At 47.2% G+C, this 10,518-nt stretch overlaps 1 long non-coding RNA gene across 1 annotated transcript in view; it reads right to left on the bottom strand.

The window, feature by feature from the left end:
* The window catches only part of LOC104999248, a 24,392-nt gene extending 13,880 nt beyond the window's left edge, over positions 1 to 10,512 (bottom strand). Inside the window, exons 1-2 of the long non-coding RNA XR_826575.1 lie at positions 9,898 to 10,512; positions 7,455 to 9,025 (exon numbers count right to left, since the gene is read on the bottom strand). This is a non-coding gene — a long non-coding RNA (uncharacterized LOC104999248). The remainder of the gene's footprint in view (positions 1 to 7,454; positions 9,026 to 9,897) is intronic.
* Between the last annotated feature and the right edge of the window lie 6 nt (positions 10,513 to 10,518).

Here is a 10,518-nt window from a genome sequence, read left to right as displayed (position 1 = left end):
CTGGGAGGGACTGGGGGCAAGAGGAGAAGGGGACGACAGAGGATGAGATGGCTGGATGGCATCACTGACTAGATGGACTTGAGTCTGAGTGAACTCTGGGAGTTGGTGATGGACAGGGAGGCCTGGCGTGCTGCGATTCATGGGGTCGCAAAGAGTCAGACACGACTGAGCGACTGATCTGATCTGATCTGATCTGTGCTCAAGGAATGATGTAACTCTAAGGACACTGACCTTCAACCTCCAAAAAGAACTGAGCCAGGTCAGTGGATTAAGTAACACAGGATCCTAAGGCTCCTGGGATATGTTTAGATAGGGCTGCCATATAAAATATAGCTGCTGCTGCTGCTGCTAAGTCGCTTCAGTCGTGTCTGACTCTGTGCGACCCCATAGACGGCAGCCCACGAGGCTCCCCCATCCCTGAGATTCTCCAAGCAAGAACACTGGAGTGGGTTACCATTTCCTTCTCCAATGCATGAAAGTGAAAAGTGAAAGTGAAGTCGCTGAGTCTTGTCCGACTCTTAGCGACCCCATGGACTACGCCCCACCAAGCTCCTCCATCCATGGGATTTTCCAGGCAAGAGTACTGGAGTGGGGTGCCATTGCCTTCTCCGATAAAATATAGCATCCCTAGTTATCTGAAATTCACACTTCAGATAAACAATGAATAATTTTTAGTATGAGAAAGCCCCAAATATTGCATGGGACATACTTACCCTAAAAATATATATATTTGAAGTTAAAATTTAACTGGACATTCTATGTTTGTAGTTGCTAAATCTGACAAGTCTAATAGAGGAGAGAGAGTTTCTTGATACATATAACAAGATTTGTGATATTCTTGGTCTGAGGAGGTATTAGCTGAGTTGCAACAGTGACTTTCTAACATGGAAACTAATATAGAAATATAGAAAGATCACCTTGTAACACTTTAAATCTCATAGACAAGAAATACTTTTGCTCATTTTTCTTGGTATCAAACTAAAAAGTTAATCAAACATTAAGTATCAAAGTCTTAGCAATTACAGAGGATGTGTGCAATTATTTATCTTTAAACATGGTATTTGCATCATTATCAACAATTCTGAATAAAAAAGGAAACACCACCTTACTTCAAAATACAGTTTTGGTGAATAATAAGTTCAGTCAATGGAACACAATGAAAGAAAATGGTATCCAAAATTATTTTTAAGAGTGTTGATACAGATATTGACATGGAAGTGTGTTGAGGATAGAATATTGAATAGAAATACAAGCTGCTAAAGTACTGTATTTTTGCAAAACAATTGTCTTTTGTCTATTAAAGTATACCTTCCCCCCTCACGCTTCAGCATCTCTGAAATTAGGATGCCTGTAGGATTTATTGCTATTATCAGTGCTTTCGGGCAGCCGGCAGACGATGTCACTGTCATTGATGAGAGCTCAGTGACGGCTGGGCATGGTGTCGGCGCACTGCGTTATCTGCATTGTAGGCACAACATACTTTGAGTTTGCCATTGAAAATGTCTTCCAGGATTACACTGTGATTCAGCATTGAAACAAAGCTATTTTCTGTGCAGAAGCTTGAAAACAAAGTAGAGGGGACTAAATTAGATTTCAGTGAAACAAATTTTCTTTTTTATCTTGGAGAAATAATCCCAGTTCTATATTGTCTTGCAGAGCAGCATGTGCTTTACAGAACCCAAGAAAGAAAGAGACTCTCAAGTAGATGAAGGGATGTTGTCTTTTGTTTCTGAGAAATGTACAGAAGGATTGCCGATGACAACCCAAGGAGCAGCGTAAGACAACTCATCCATTTCTGGGCCTGTGAGCCAGGGCCAGGGAGGGCTGAGGCGGAGCTAGGGTAGGCAGCCCAGCCAGCAGGTGGGCGCTCTGGCTGCCTGGTCTGTCCTGTTGGCGTCTGGTCCAACTCAGGCTGGGCTCTTGGCAGCTAAAGCCAAAGGCGGGGAGAGGTTGAGGAGGCCAAAGCAGCTATCTGAGCAATAGGAGAAGGAATGGTTTTGGGCGAGAGGGTACAGACAGACAGGGATAATGCTACCCCTTAATTTGCATTTTATCTGTTATTTGGAACTTGCCCTGGTCACTTGGGAGCCTCAGGCAGAGGGAAATCCTTGGGGCTCAGACCAACGGCCAGACTTGCCCTCTGAGCTGGCCCCAAACCTCTGACCCAAGGGTCCTTCTTCCCCAGCAAAGCATGGAAGGGAATTTATAGCCACTGGAGTCTATGGTCTGAGATACAAAGAGAGCAGGAGCCACGAAGGACTAGGCCTGTGGTCTCCCAGGATAAACCATCTCATGCCCCTACCAACAGCCAGTTGAATGTCTTTTCTCTCAATATTTTCTCCATCATATCTCCCTAACAATAGTAATAATAATGCTAATTGAGTGCTTACTATGTGCCAGCCACTGTCCTAAGTATTTTATGAATATCATCTCATTTAATCCTCGGGCTTCCCAGGTGACTCCATGGTAAAGAATCCTCCTGCCAATGCAGGAGATGCGGATTCAATCCCTGAGTCAGGAAAATCCTCTGGAGGAGGAAATGGCAACCCACTCCAGATTCTTGCCTAGAAAATCCCATGGATGGAGGAGCCTAGCAGGTTACAGTCCACAAGGTCACAAAAGAGTCAGACACGACTGAGCACATATGCATTTAATCCTCACCATAGTCTGGGAAGGTAGGTGTACTTTTCTGAATTTTACAGAATAGCAAATTTAGGTTCAATTCCACCCAATAAGTGCAGGAAGAGGACTCAAACTTCAGGTTCTCTGGCTGCAAATCCCCTGCTCTTAAGCACTACCCGCAGTACATCTCTCTGAACGAAGATTCCCCCCACCCCGCCCCCCGCCGGACCGGAGCTGTCCTCTCCTGACTAATCCCACTGCTGCTGTTTTACTCCTGCTCCTTGGAGCTGCTTCCTCTCTCCGCTTCCCACCTACACACCAAGCAACTAGCAGAGCCAGCCCACACTCTGTCACCGTCCTCTGCACCCTCAGTGGGTGCTCGGCCCTCGGTACCTCCCAGGATCCCTTGTGCCTCCAGCCCGGAACTCAGCTATGTGAGCCTCCCATGATCCTTGGTGCCCCCCATAATCCCCTGTGCCCCACAGCCTGGCTCTCAGCCTTCTGTGCCTCCCCCAATCCCCCTGTGCCTCCCATGATCCTTTCTGCCTCCCATGATCCTTTCTGCCTCCCATGATCCTCTGTGCCCCACAGCTTGGATCTCAGCCTTGTGTGCCTCCCCCAACACCTCTGTGCCCAAAATTAGCAGATGCTGTCTCCTAAATACCACCTTGGGCCTGCTGGTTCCCCGTGGCTGGCTGAATTAAAGACACCCTTCTGAGCCTGACCACTGAGGTAGGCTGGGACCTCTGTATTCACAGGGTCTGGCCCAAGCCCAGATCCAGCTTTCTAAAGTGCCCCTCCCACAGGAGGCTGGCTGGGGCCAGGTCTGAGACTCCTGCTCTGACCAGAGTCCTATCTCTACAGTCCACTATGGGGCCATGCATGTAATCGCAATAGAGTTAGTAATTCTAAAGCCAAGTCTCTTCAATCCCATCATGAGCTCCTTGAGGCCTCGCTCCTCACGTGACACGAGCAGTGGGCAGTGGTCTCTCTGTGCTCGAGTCCACCGCCAGGCCAGGATGGGGGCTCTGCAGAGGCACTCCTGCACCGGACGTGGGTCCTAACCACAGTCATCCCCCAGGCTGACACTTGGACCCAGGAGGTGATAAGGGAGAGCAGGCTGGGACCACGGCAGGAGAGGCATGAGGGGACAGCCTGACACGCCTCAGGGCTCCAGCTCTGACCATAAGACCACTGACCAAAGAGCCAGTCTGGCATCTGACTCAGCGGCTTCTGGAGTCAGTGGCTCCAGAATAGAAACTAAACATGTGCCGACCCCATTCTTTGCCCGACTTGAAAAGAAAAGCAAAATAAAGTAGCTGCAGCCAGGACAGAAAGCAAATGAACTAACCTGAATTTTAAAGACTTCTTTCCATTGAACGTTGTTTTATTTATTTTTTTTAGTTTTTGTTTGATTTATTTTTTAAGCTATTTTTTTTTTTTTTGGGGCCATGCTACGAGGCACGTAGGATCTTAGTTCCCTGACCAGGGATCGAACCCGTGCCCCCTGCATTGGCAGCATGGAGGCTTAACCACTGGACCACCAGGGAAGCCCCTGAACATTGTTTTAATTCAGAGTAATTCTTGGGTTGATTCTACTGAGACCTAAGTGTGCCAGGAAGTGGGGGTAGAAAAGGAAACAAGAGTAGAGAAAGTTTCGTTGGGAGGTGCTGGTGGAGAGAATTCAGGGGAGACCCAGGGTTGGAGGTCAATGTCTGTGAATACCTCCCTATGCAACAGGGAAAGGCCACGGGGCAAGGAGCAAGGAGAGAAGGGGAAGTGATGACCTACACACAATGGAGAGCTCTCCGTGACAGCGGGATCTAAGAGAAACGCTCGAGGAGGGTACAAAAGAGGGGAACACACCCAGAACTTGCACCCCAACTGCTCAGCCCAAGACAGATCTAAAGGGAAATGGAAAGAGAAGGTGCATTGCGATGATTCTGTAAGTAGCTCTGAATTTCCTCCCAAGTTTCTATTTCAAGGATTCCACACGAGGATGTGTGTTGTAAACTAGTCCACACAGGCCTTGGCCTTCAAGGAAATTATAGCAGAGACCGCCAACCTGGGGTTCATTTGAGATTGTCCAGAGTATGTGGTTGAGATTGGGCCACCGATCACATCGGGTGGAGTTTTCACACCACCAAGCAATTCTCATGGAGAAGGCGATGGCAACCCACTCTAGTACTCTTGCCTGGAAAATCCCATGGATGGAGGAGCCTGGTAGGCTGCAGTCAATGGGGTCGCTAAGAGTCAGACCTGACTGAGTAACTTGACTTTCGCTTTTCACTTTCATGCAGTGAGGAGGAGGAAATGGCAACCCACTCCAGTGTTCTTGCCTGGAGAATCCCGGGGACGGTGGGGCCTGGTGGGCTGCCATCTGTGGGGTCGCACAGAGTCGGACACGACTGAAGTGACTTAGCAGCAGCAGCAGCAAGCAATTCCTGGACACCAGCTGGGTGTGCTACAATTCCATTCTAACCCTATCTACTTGGAGACAGCATCAGACCCCAAAGGTTAAGGGCTCAGCCCCACAAGATGCACCCTCCGCCTCACTTCACACCCCAGTTGCAAGTCCAGGTTGTCATCTGTGCTTCTGAGCAATCAGAAGTTCGCAGAACCTGCTCCTAGGGTGGCATTAATTTGCTAGATTGGTTCATGGAACTCTGAGAAACATTTGACTTACTAGATACCTGTTTCTTATTTAAAAAAAAAAAAAAAGATAAAGCTCAGGAACAGTCTGACAGAAGGAATCTGCAGGGCAAGGGGCGGGAAAAGAGCGCAGAGCATCCGTGTCTTCCTCCCGCCAGCCACTCTTCCCAAACCTCTGACATGCACACAACCCAGAAGCCCTTTGAACCCCACCCTTCGGAATTTTTATGCAAGCTTCATTACATAGCATGACTGGTTAAATCATTGGCTATTGGCTATTGATCTGACCCTTCTCTCCAGAGGCCCAGGGGTGACCCTAAAAGTCCCACTCTCTAATCATGTGGTTGGGGCCTCTGGCAACCAGCCCTCCTCTTTTGGTTACCTAGGTTCCAAAAGTCACTCCATTAATGTAACAAAAGGCATCTTTAGAGCTCTTACCACTTAGGAAATTTCAAGAGTTGTAGGAGCTCTGTGCCAGACTTGGGGATGAAGACCAAATACGTATTTATTTTTAAACATATCACAATCACATCACAATAGTCATTCACTCTGTTCCTTTAACCCTTAGACATCTAGATGACTTTGGGATTACACTTAGGAGCTTCACGGTGTTTGTGGGAAGGTGGGATGGAGGAGAGATGATTTTGTGATGCCAACCCAAGTCCAAGTAGAGAGCTACCTAGGATAGACCATGAACAAATGAATAAACGCATCAGCTAAATCTTGTCTTCATGTGGCATTTCATGAAATGACTTGGCTTCTTCCATATGAAGTCTCTGGTGATGGGAGAAGATGGTGCCATCAGAATTTCTTGAAAGTCACCAAGGGCAAGGGGAAGAGCTAGATTGGCCCCTCTAGCCTGAGGATCTGTGTCTGTGACTCAGCATTTGGCCTGGGCACTGGGTTCCCTTGCAGGAAGGAATCACAACCACTACTCCCTTCAAGAAAGGAGGCCCAGAGCTTCCTAGCTGCTGAGATCCATTCTCAGGGAACCCCGTTGAGCCCCAGCAAGGGCTCGCTCTGTCCTTCCACAGTCTCGTGCTCACCGGTGTAGAAACCCTCAAGGTGACAGGTTAGTGGGTTGTAAAACACGACGGAGCACCTGGACAGAGGTCATGGACTGGGGCACAAACAGTGTGACGCACAAGAGTTTGTCCCCAGTGCCCAGAATTGAGCTGCTCTTGGAAAAACAAAGTCACGAGTATTGAAACTCAGCTTCCTTAGGTAGGGAAGCTGAAGAGAACAGCAGAGTTGCCTTCCAAAAAGTTGAGCTTCAAGTCCCTGCCTTGACCTGTATTAGCTATGTCTTTGATGATTCTTCTTTCGATTTTAAAATCAGGAAATAGATCAAAGATGTTCTAAGGATTTAATAACAACAACACTTAACAGGGCTTACTTATTTACCCTGTGCCAGGCACTGTTCTAAGAACTTTATGCATATTAATTCACTAAATCCTCACCGTGACCTTATGAAACAGGTACTGTTATTCAGACAAATTCATCAATGAGAAAAGGGAAGCACAGAGCAGTCCGGTGCCTCTCTGAAGATCACGCAGCTGGAAGGTGGGAGGGCTGGAGGCTAAACCCAGGCAGCTTAACCTCAGGGTCGATAACGACACTATGCAAGAACATGAGCAAACATAGGCAGAGAGGAAAAGGTACTCAGACGACTGCATTTCACTGTTTTTGAAAGACAGTTTCCCCCACACTTTACCATCTTGAAAGTCTTCTGTGTTCATATCTGAAAAATTGCTAGATTCAATTAATTAGGAAATGACCTTGAGATGGAACTAATTTCTGAATAATTCTTCCAATTCCAAGTTGTCTCTTTGTTACTGTAATAAACGTGGTTAAAATGAAGCATTTATTGCCTGCCTACCGTGGATAGTGGCTAGAAAAGCCCACGCTGGAGCTCTAAACACCAGACGAGCATCAGCCGCACGACCTCATCTTCCACCCCCGACCCAGCGCCCCTGCACGGGCGGCACAGGCCTCCTTCCCGTTTTGAGACACAGTTGAGCGTGTAGGTCCCCCTGCCTAGAAATCCTCTTCCTTACGGCTCCCTCTTAATTTCTGTCTGTTCTCTGTTCAAATGGTAGGGCCCTGGCCATCACTCTTTCAACCTGCATCCTTCCCTAAACTCACTACCCGCTTCTGACTTCATTTTGATTATGGCTCACCTCCTTTTGGATGTAAACTCCATGGGAGAGGCCAGTTCAGCCTGATTTTCTTGGTTGGTTGAGTAGGTTTTTCTTCTGCACAGCCAGTATCTAGAATGATGCCATGGACAGTGTGGCTTTCTACAAATACTTCTTGAATGAATGAATGGGTGAGGACTCATTGAAGATTCTTGTTCGATGTTGAAGGAAGATTTACTCTGAGAGTATCTGCTTATCTTCAGAGCAGGGAGGCCGTGAGGAGAGGCCAGGCAGAAGGTTAAAGGGCCTGCATTCTACACCTTGTCTCATTAGCAGTCCCAGAGGAGTGGCCAACCTTCAGAAGAACTGGGATGAAACAGAACACTTTGGCAGAGTGCTAGACAGCATCTCGATTAATTTTGTGATTTAGAAAAGTGAGGAAAGAACCACCAAATGCAAGGCATCAATCTTGCCTGGATCATAGCTTTTAAAAAGAAAGAAAAGAGCTCTAAAAGAGATTTTGGAGATAATTGGGAAATTTTGAAAATGAGCTAAATATTAGATGCTATGGGAAATCCCATGGGCTGAGAAGCCTGGCAGACTATAAGTCCATGGGGTCGCAGTGTCAGACACGACTGAGCAACGAAACAACAATTAGGGAATTCTGTTAATGTAGCTCTGATCATGGTACTCAGGTTAAGCAGAAAACTCCTATTCCCAGGGACACGTGCTGAAATGTTTAGCTCAGAAGTAGCATAATAAGTTCTGCAACTAGTTTGTAACTGCACTCTGGGAGCACGTACTGCTCACTCAAATGATGACCATCCGCTTTGACCCCCCAGGAGTCAGGTCCCTGCCCCCACCATGCCGAATGGTGTTCTGAGCCCACTTCCACCCATAAGAGCAGGAGCTTCAGTGGGAGAAGGGGCTGGTGTGGGACCGCAGTGATAGAATCAGGACTGTCAACATTCTGGCTTTCCACCTGGGTCCTGAGTTAGGACATTGGTTTGAAAGTAGCTTTGATTCTCTTTCCCTGACGTGGGAAATTCAACTCCCTGGGCCTCTTTTTCTTTACCAGCCCAACAAACGAACAGTGAGTCAATGCAGTTCAAGACCTTGGTAGCTTCTCGGTGTCCATCTTTGTTTTGCTTCTCTTCATTAACAAAGATGAATGCACCTCCCAGGTCGCCTAAGCTTTCAGAGCAAATGACAAGCTAGTATCCTCAGCTTTGCTACACGGAGAGGAAACTCAGAAATATGAGGTGTGTTTTTCAAAGGCAAAACTTTGAATGGTAAAGAATCTCGGATGAGACCCAGGATTTCCAGTTCTCAAACTTCAGCCTTCTTCATGGCAAGAGTTTAGCATTCTTCATTGGAACTAATTACTTTCTTTTCCTTTTCAAAAAGCCTGCAGTCCAGGCAGGAAAAGACCAGTCACTCACCCACAGGGGGCGGGGCCTGCTTCCAGCAGCCCCGGTGGAAAGTTACCTGATTTTGTTTTTCTCTGTTTTGCAGCCTGTGCCTGAGTACAAATATCAGGGATTTCAGACATGCCACACTGAACTTCAACCTTGCAGGATTCAAATCCATTTCATCTTAAAAGAATGCATCCCCTTTAATTTAAGAAAGGAAAAAAAAAAAAAGATCATTTTAAAGCAGCCAAGGCAGAGATTCTGGGATTTGCAGGAAGAAGTTTATAAATTTATAAACTTATAAATTTATAAATAGGATTATAAATGGGGCAAAGTGTACCCTTTCTCTGAAATTCAAACTCCTTGCAAGTACCATGGCTGGGAATTTAAAGGAAGTCATCTGAAAGGCGAACGTTTGTCTTCATCATGGTTTTCCAAACAAAAGGAAAACTGTTGGCAAAAACACACCAACTTTCAGAGACCGAGAGAAGCTGGTGAAAGGGACCTGGGTGTCCCTGTGGTGAGGCCTGGGAGTCGGGGGGCCTTTCCTGCTGTTTGAAAGAATATCTATACAGGGAGACTGAGATTTCATCTCACTGACAAGGTGAAAAGTCAACAGTAATTCTGAAAAAACAGCATATATATATATAGTTCCTGAAACCAGGAGCAGCTTTTGAAAGTACAAAGCAAGTTTCTACAGGCAGGCTGGCGAGGCCTCACAGTGAGGCCAGAGCCAGCGAACGAAGCTGGAGCCTGGGCGACCCCTCTGGGCCCGCTGCGGCGCTCTTCCCATTTCAGGGTGGACCTGGGGCTTCTGCCATGTGAATGTGCCAGCCCCACGGGGCCCCAGCCCTCCTGGAGCCCCTGGTCTCTCCTAGGAGCGAGCGCTCAGTTTGACCTCAAGTGGTTGGAGGGAAGGGACCTGAAAAGAGAGGCAACCTCAGGGCTCATTTCCTGAGATCAGTTCTCAGGAAAGAAGAAGAAAAGCCAGAGCACATTTTTGCTTGCCCTCCGACTTTTACCTGAGATGTAACACGATAACCATACATAGGTGTAAGGAAATGGCAACATACCGGCTAGTGAAGGCTGCCTCCTCTCCTCAGAGGTTCGTGGGCTTTGACCAGGAGAACCAGACCTCACTTCAGACGGCATTTATCACTAGAGAGTGACAAACAGCTTGCTCTCACAGGGTAGGAAGGCAAAACAACAAAGTGGGCTGAGGAGGGAAAGAAACGATCAGAAACATTAACAAGTAGCAGCTGCGGACCCCCTGCGCTAGGGGTGGGGGAGGGGAGGCAGCCCTGCTGATGTTATTAGTTTTGCATGTCTCTTTTTATCTATCTTTAAAAAAAAATACAGAATGTGAACTCCGTTTGTCTTGCTCACTGTTGCGATACCAGAGCTGAGCAGATAAGGAGGCGCTTAATAATTGTTGGCGAGAACAAATAAGTAGATTCTAAGTACGTCAGAAACGATTGGTCCAAGAGGAGAGTCAGACTGGCTTCCAAATGTTGATCAAGAGCTGAAAGTAGGATGAGCCAAGGGTACGCTTAATAGGCTCTTAGGATCAGGTGACTTTTCTAGAGCTAGAATTCTGAGGAGGTGCAAGGTAATAGACTGCAGTCTTCCTGAGAAGAAAGAGTTAAACAGGTTGAAGCCTGCGTGTCTGAGGGGAATGTGTTAGGCAGGGGTAA

Source organism: Bison bison, unplaced genomic scaffold (assembly GCF_000754665.1).
Source record: "Bison bison bison isolate TAMUID 2011002044 unplaced genomic scaffold, Bison_UMD1.0 scf7180017864349, whole genome shotgun sequence".
Taxonomy (NCBI): Eukaryota; Metazoa; Chordata; class Mammalia; order Artiodactyla; family Bovidae; genus Bison; species Bison bison.
This window is presented reverse-complemented; position numbering and strand designations above follow the sequence as displayed.